Here is an 8209-nt window from a genome sequence, read left to right as displayed (position 1 = left end):
TTTATAAATATCTAAAGAGTCTATTAAAGAATCACGTATACAGGGGAACTATTTAGTAAGAAGTAGAAAATTATTCTTTCAGACAGAGCTGTAGTAATGATCCATAAATAAATGAACACTAAAATTGTCATTTTGTTGTGAATGATAATGGCAATCTGATATTTTAGAAAAGTTAAAAATGTTATTTAAATCAAATGGTCATACTTTAAATGTGATATACTATGCCAGTGAAATGAAGCAAGTGGTTTCCAATTCTAGACAATGCATGCAACACAATTAATGTGCTTTCAAATTCTAGTTTTTGTTTCTTTCCAATCCCAGTCGAATGTGCCCATATTAAGCTTAAGTTATGCCAATGCAGTAGCTTCATATTAGAAAACAAGGCCTGTGTCTCAATACAATATGCTTTTAGAGAGAGCATTACATATGTACATTTTGAATCTGATTTCTTTAGTGTTTTTTGGAAATCAATGTACATCATCTTTGCTGTGACCATCTCACAGTAAAAGAGGTATAAATGAAATATGTCTTCATTTTCTGTTTACTTATTTTCATAAGCCAGCTTGATTGTGATTCTTCCCTGAAATCTTTTGTGGATTATTTTTATTCAATACTATACTGCATTATTTTCTATATTGCTTTATTTTCAATAAGATAGAAAAACTGCAAATATATTAACTTACTATTTCATTACTAACATATTTTCTGAAAAATGTATGTCTTGGCATTTTAATATCATTTGAGATGCAGTAACAAATATTTTACCAGCCCAACTGTCATTCTTTTTTTTAGTTTTATATTGTTAATTAAATTACCTTAAAATTCAATCTTTTAGACACTTGTTTTACATGTGTTTATAAATTGAAAGATGCCTTCAGTTCTTTCTGGATATATCTAACATATACAAGCCGAATCAAAAATATAGCTTATAAAAGTTATAAGCAAAATTATTTTTACTTTTACTTGTTACCAGATATTTATAATACCATTTAATTTATATGAAGAAAAAATCACGGATACTTTTACTTAAACATATAGATAATGTTGAGCTATTTATGAAACAGTTGTGATATATTCTGTTTAATCAAAAGTGCTACATTTTTTTTTTTTTTGAGTTGGAGTCTCACTCTGTCACCCAGACTGGAGTGCAGTGGCCGCTCCCGGCCATCGCAGCCTCGACCTACTGGGCTCCGGCGATCCTTCCGCCTCAGCTTTCCAAGTAGCCGGAATTACAGGCATGCGCTACCATGCCCGACTGATTTTTGATTTATTGTAGAGATGAGGTATTGCTGCCCAGGCGGGTCTCGAACCCGCGGGCTCAGGCAATCCACTCACCTCAGCCTCCCAAAGGCACGGGATTACAGACTGAGCCACCGAGCCCGGTTAAAAGTGCTGCACTTTTATAAGGTTAAATCTTTTTATACCTGGAAGTGTGAAGTGATATTGTGAGAAAAGATGAGAACAAAATAAAGATAAACCAGAGTTTGACAAAGAGATCATCATCACCTTTCCATTCACATAAAGAATGATAATGAATATTAAGATAAATGACAATATATAGTATATTAAATATACAATCTTGTGGAATTCTTACAAAATAGATATATCATATAGGGAACATCCACAAAACTTAAAAATCTTATGAAGGACTATCTCAGTTGTCAATGGCAACTCTTAGGTGTTAGCTGTAAACTGTGGCAATGAATCAGATATGTAATTTTAAATGTATTCTTGCTACATGAAAGTTTTAACAGTATATATCCATCTGGAAGACAGCAAGGAGTCTGTCAAGACCTCAATTTCAGAGGGGCTTTTAGGTGAACATTACACATATTAAATACTCAATCTAGGACAAGGTCTTCAGTTTAGAGAAAATTTTGGATTTGGGATTTCACCACTCCTCTTGCTTGCCAAATAATAGAGGAAAAATGTGCTTTAAAAGGATGTATAGCTTTTGTTCCTTGAAGGAAGATTGTAAATGGGAAAAGCTGTCAGGAAGTGACATCATTCTGAATTTTATTCTTTTCATGTGAATTGAAAACACTTCCTCTTTATTTCCAATAAACTTTCTGGCATATATCATTTTTTTTTCCAAATGAGATACAGATATATGTGTCTTACAGTAACTTAGTTATATTTATAACTGAAGATTAAATGCAAAGGAATGCTGTATTTCCTATTTATAGAAATAATTCTGTATGCATGAGGAAAATATAGAGCACAGAAAGTCCCTGGCCAAAAGAAACTGTGGAAATAATTACTAATAAGTAGAGAGAGCAAATATAAACTCTTAAGGGAGAATCTTCCTACTTCCACAATTCAGATAAATTGTTTTCAATGAAAATTAATTTTCCAGGTAATAATTCTATAAAATTAAGCTGTTATTACAGTAGGCAATTTGCATTGCCAATCCAATTGCAAATAATCTTTATAAGTACCATATATATGGTGAAACCTCTACTCAAGGAATTTATTTCTGGCCTGTCTCCCAAGAAAATTCTATTTCATAGGAAACTTCGATGTTATTTATACTGGAATTTGTTCATATTATTTTGAACAATGGATAATGAAGGAGTTAAAGGAAGAAGAGTCAGAAAATGGATTTGTTTATGTTTATTTTAGATAAATTCTGAAAGAGTGAAAATTAGTTTCTAAATTCGAATCCTGTACAATAAAATATTCCTAATTCTTTTCTTAATTTCTAAATGCATGTTTTGTTACTTTTACTGGTTTCTATTTCTTCTCTTACCACCAGATTGGAATGATTCTTAAGCATTCGTCTTCAGCTTTGTTCTTCCCTGCATTTCTTCTGTGCAAATTTCATACAATCTGGTGGTTTCAATGCCCGCTTAATTGTTGGTATTTTCTTCTGACTTTCTCCCCTTTCTCCCAATTCTTTTTTCAAAAAATCCTCCAATATTAATTCTTTAAAGGTCTCCTAAATAATGTCCTCAAATTTCTCATCATCACTGTAAACACATACTTGGCATTAAACCGTTCTCCCTCTCTATTAGTGACATAATCATTCTCCCACTGATGTGGTCCAAAGAGCCTGTTAAAGTTCATGTCATGCATACTTTTCACCTACTCCCTATGTTGCTACCTCAAAACCAACTCAATTACCTCGGCTTTTAATTCATTGTCTCTGTATAATTATAGTGTATTCAAATATATTAGACAGTTTATATTGTTATAGTTTATATTGACTTTTTACTTTCCACAAAACTATTTCAAATCCAAAACTTGTGCATTAGTCACACTTGTTAGAAGAGAGCTTTTACTAACTAAAATTCATAGCTGACAACATTAATCAGTTATTATAAAGTGACAGTAAAAATTAGCTTTCCACAGTATATAATTGAGTATGTAGTCATGATTCTCCAGACAAGCAGAACCAATAGGATCTTATCAAAGAGATTTATTATAAGAAATTGACTAATGTCATCATGGAATCTGGCAAACCATATCTGCAAGATGAGCCTGCAGGCTAGAGACCCAGGAGTGGTATATTTCCAGTCTAAAGGCAGTCAGCTATGGGATTTTCTAAGGCTTTGGGAAGACTAGTGTTTTTGTTCTCTTCAGGCCTACAAATGATTGAATAAGGTTCACCCACATTAAGGAGGACAATCTGCTTTACTCAAAGTCTACCAATTGAAATGTTAATCTCTCATAGGAATGTAAAAATCCTTTCATAGAAATGCTCATAATAATATTTGACCAAACATCTGGGCACCTAAATGGCCCGGCCAAATTGACACAAAATCAACCATTGCAATAGGCTACATAGGTATCTTCAGACATAGACTTCTTTTTTGTTTTACATTCTTTATTTTAAAGATGTGGGGTACAATTCAGGGTTAGGTATACAAATGTTCATGATGTAGGTACCCTTGTTGATGAGGTGTGCCCTCCTGGCAGTTTCCCTCAACCGCCAATCCCACCCTCAGTCCCCTTGCAGTTACCCACTACTGCCAATCCCTTCTTATAGTATTATGATAATTGTTTAAGGTCTGTTTATGAGTAAGAACATATGTTACTCTGCTCTTTGCTTCTGTGGACATCACTAGAATGATAGACTCTAACTCCATCCAAGTTGTTAAAATTTCATATGCTTGTCCTTCTTTATGGATGCATAATATTCCATTGTGCATATGTACCACATTTTTTATCTAGTCCAGTTTCGATGGACAGATCAGTCGGTAAAATGTTTTTGTTGTTGTGAATAATGCTGCAATAAACATGCATGTACAGGTATCTTTTTTGTAGAATGATTTGAGTTCCTCCAGGTATATTATCAATAGGTGGATTGCTGGGTCATACGGAATATCAATTTCTAGTTCTTTCAGAAATCACCACAATGTCTTCCAAAGAGGTTGCACTAGTTTGCATTCCCACCAGCAATGCAGAAGTATTCATTTTCTCTGCACCTCACCAGCATCTGTTATTGTTTATTTTATTAATGATGGCCATTCTTACTGGGGTTAGGTGGTATCTCAATGTGGTTTTGAATTGCTTTTCTATAATGATTAGTGAAGCTGAGCGCTTTTTCATGTATCTGTTGGCTGCCCATGTATTTTCTTTTGAGAAATATCTATCCATATCTTTGCCCACTTTTTAATGGGACTGTTTGTTTTTTCCTTTCGGCACACTTGAGGTCCTTGTAGATCCTTTGTCAGACATACAGTTGGCAGATATTTTTTTCCCATTCTGCAGGCTGTCTCCCTGCTTTCTTGATGTTTTCTTTTGCTTTGCAGAAGTTTTTCAGTTTGGTGAGGCCCCACTTGTCTATTTTATCTCTTATGGCATGAGTACTTGGGGTTTTGATCAGGAATTGGTTGCCAGTTCCAATTTCCATAAGGGCATCTCTTGCATTTTCTAAAATTCTTATAGTTTGAGATTTTATGTTTAGATCTTTGATCCATTTTGAGTTAATTTTTCTGTATGGTTATAGGTATGGGTCCTGTTTTAATCTTCTGCATGTGGTCAGCCAATTTTCCCAGCCTCATTTACTGATAATGTTCTCCTCTCCCCAGAATTTGTTGTTGGAGGCTTTGCCAAAGATGAGTTGGTTGAGAAATTGAGGTTTTGCTTCCGGAATTCCTATCCTGTTCCACTGGTCCTTATGCCTTGTTCTTCTACCAATACCAGGTTGTTTTGATTATTGTAGCCTTATAGTAAAGTTTGAAGTCTAGAAGTATGATACTACCTACTTTGTTTCTTTTGATAAGGATTGCTTTGGCTATTTGTGGTCATTTATATTTCCATATGAATTTCTGTATTGTCATTTCCAGGTCTGAGAAGAATGATGTTGGTAATTTAATGGGTATTGCATTGAATCTGTAGATTGCCTTTGGTAGGATGGACATCTTAATGTTGATTCTTTCTATCCATGAGCATGGTATATTTTTCCATTTGTTTGAGTCTTCTTGGGTTTCTTTGAGTAGTGTTTTGTAGTTCTCACTGTAAAGGTCCTTCACTTTTCTGACTAGGATGATGCCAAGGTATTTAATTTTTTTTTTAGGTGGGGGTGGCTATTGTGAAGAGGATTGTACTTTTTATTTGGTTCTCTGCCTGCTTGTTATTAGTGTATAAAATGTGACTGTCATCTAGTTTGCAAAATTAATGCACATTTATTTTGTACCCTGAAACTCTGACAAAGTCCTTTATCAGTGCAAGGAGGTTTTTGACAGATTCTCTTGGATTTTTGAGGTATAGGATTATATCATCAGCAAAGAGGAATAATTTAATTTCCTCTGTTCCTATATGGATACCCCTGATTTCCTTCTCTTCTAATTGCTCTAGTTAGGGCTTCCAACACAATGTTGAATAAGAGGGGTCAGAGTGGAAAGCCTTGTTTAGTTCCGATTTTCAGGGGAAATGTTTCCAGTTTCTGTCTGTTTAGCAATATGCTAGCTGTGGGTTTATCGTAGATAGAGTTTACTATTTTGAGATATGTTCATTCTATACCTGGATATTTGAGAGTTTTTATCTGGAAGGGATGCTGGATTGTATCAAAAGCTTTTTCTGCATCTAATGATATAATCATGTGTTTTTTATTTTTACATCTGTTGATGTATTTAATTACACTTATGGTCTTGAGGATGTTGAACCCGTCCTGCATCCTGAGAATGAACCCCACTTAGCCATGGTAGATAATTTTTGAGCTGTGTTATTGGATCCAATTTGCTAGAATCTTGTTGAGGATTTTTGCATCTATGTTCACAAGGGAATATTGGCCTGTGGTTCTCTTGTTTTGTTGGATCTTTACCCGGTTTGAGTATCAGTGTGATGTTAGCTTTGAAAAATGGTTTGGAAAGAATTCTAACTTTCTCAATAGCCTGGAATATTTTCAATAGGATTGATATCAGTGTCTCCTTGTACAATTTGTATAATTCTGCTGGAAAGGTTCAGGGGTTTTCTTTTGTAGGTAATTGTCTTATGACAGAATTGATTTCCTGGGTTTTTATTGGTCTACTTAGTGTCTCAATGTCTTCTTGATTCAACCCTGAGAGGTTGTGTGATGTAACAAAGTCCTTCATTTTATTTAGGTTATCAAGTTTGTTTCCTTACAGGTATGTATAGTAATCTCTGATAATCTGTATTTCTTCAGGATCAGTTATGATTTGAGCTTTTGTATTTTTGATTCTGTTTATTTGGGCATTTTATCTCTTTTCCTTGGTCATTCTGGCTAGGGGTCCATCAATCTTGTTAATTCTTTCAAAGAACCAGATTTTTTTGTTGTTGATGTTTTCTATGATATTTTTGTCTGCATATTTGGGCTCTTACCTGGGGGATCTGGATTCTTCTGCTAAAGTTAGGGTTTTGGTGGTCTTGTCTTTCCAGCTCCCTTAGGTGCTTTGTTAGGCTGTTAACTTGTGATCTTCCATTTTCATGATGTGTGCTCTTCATAGAGATACAAATTTCCCTCTTATAATTGTTTTCATGGCATCCTAGAGGTTTTGGTAAGATGTTTTTTCATTTCCATTTGTTTCCAGGGATCTTTAATTTATTTTTTGATTTTTGTGTTGATCCAGTACTTGTTCAGCATCTTGTCATTTAGTGTCCTTGACTTTGTTAGCTTTGGGGAAATTTTGTTGGTGTTGATATTATTTTAATTCCACTGTGGTCTGAGAAGGTGCATGGCAATATTTAAACCTTAAGAAATATGTTTATGTTTGATTTATGGTCAAGGATGTGATTGATCTTGGAGTACATTCAATGTGTTGGTGAGTAGAATGTATATTTTGTAGTTGTTGGGTGGAATATTCTGTGAGTATCAAGTCCATTTTGTTGAGCATCAAGTTGAGGTTGTGGATCTCCTTGTTGATATTTTGCCTTGATGATCTATCTAGGGCTGTTACTGAGGTATTCAAGTCTGCAGATATAATACTATTAGAGTCAATATCTTTTTTTAGTTTACTTAGTAATTGCTTTACAAATTCTGGTGTTCCTATTTGGGGTGCATATGTGTTTAGGATGTATATTTATTTCTTGTTGATGGATTGAAACTTTTATCATTATGTAGTGTCCTTTCATATCTTTTAAAATTTTTGATAGCTAAAATGTAGTTTTGTTTGATATTAAGATCATGACTCCTGCCTTCTTTTGTGATCCATTTGTCTAGAAACTCATTTTCCATCCTCTAACTTTGAGTCTGTGTGCATTCTTGTGGTGAGATAATCTTCCTGGATGTAGCAAATAATTGAGTCATGGGTTGTTATCCAGTATGCCATTCTGTGTCTTTTCAATGGTGCATATAGTCTATTCACATTCAGGCTGATTATTGAAATTTGATTGTTTATCCCTGTCATGAAGTTCTTATAAAGTTTGTCTTTGTATGTTTGCTTGTTTTCTTTTAGCTTTGGGGTTGATGTATGTATCTTTTCAAGTTTGCTGTTGTGATGTATTCTCTGTTGATTCTGTGCTTTGCTGTTCTCTGGGAAAGTGTGTGGTCAATTTCTTCTTTTTTCCCTCTTTCTTCTGTGCTTAATACCTTTTTAAGCACCTTCTGTAGAGCTGGTCTGTAAACTGCATAATCTCTTAGGGATTGGATGTCTGGGAAGGATTTCAATTCTTCATTGCTGATGAAGCTGAGCTTGGCAGGGTAGGAAATTCTTGGTTGAAATTGTATATCTTTGAGGACTTTGAATATTGAACTCCAGTACCTTCTTTCTTGAAGTGTTTCTGTGGATAGTTCTGCTGTTTTTCT

The sequence above is a fragment of the Carlito syrichta genome, unplaced genomic scaffold (genome assembly GCF_000164805.1).
Source record: "Carlito syrichta isolate Samal-C Ts95f unplaced genomic scaffold, Tarsius_syrichta-2.0.1 Scaffold288998, whole genome shotgun sequence".
NCBI lineage: Eukaryota > Metazoa > Chordata > Mammalia > Primates > Tarsiidae > Carlito > Carlito syrichta.
Note: the sequence above shows the minus strand (reverse complement) of the source record.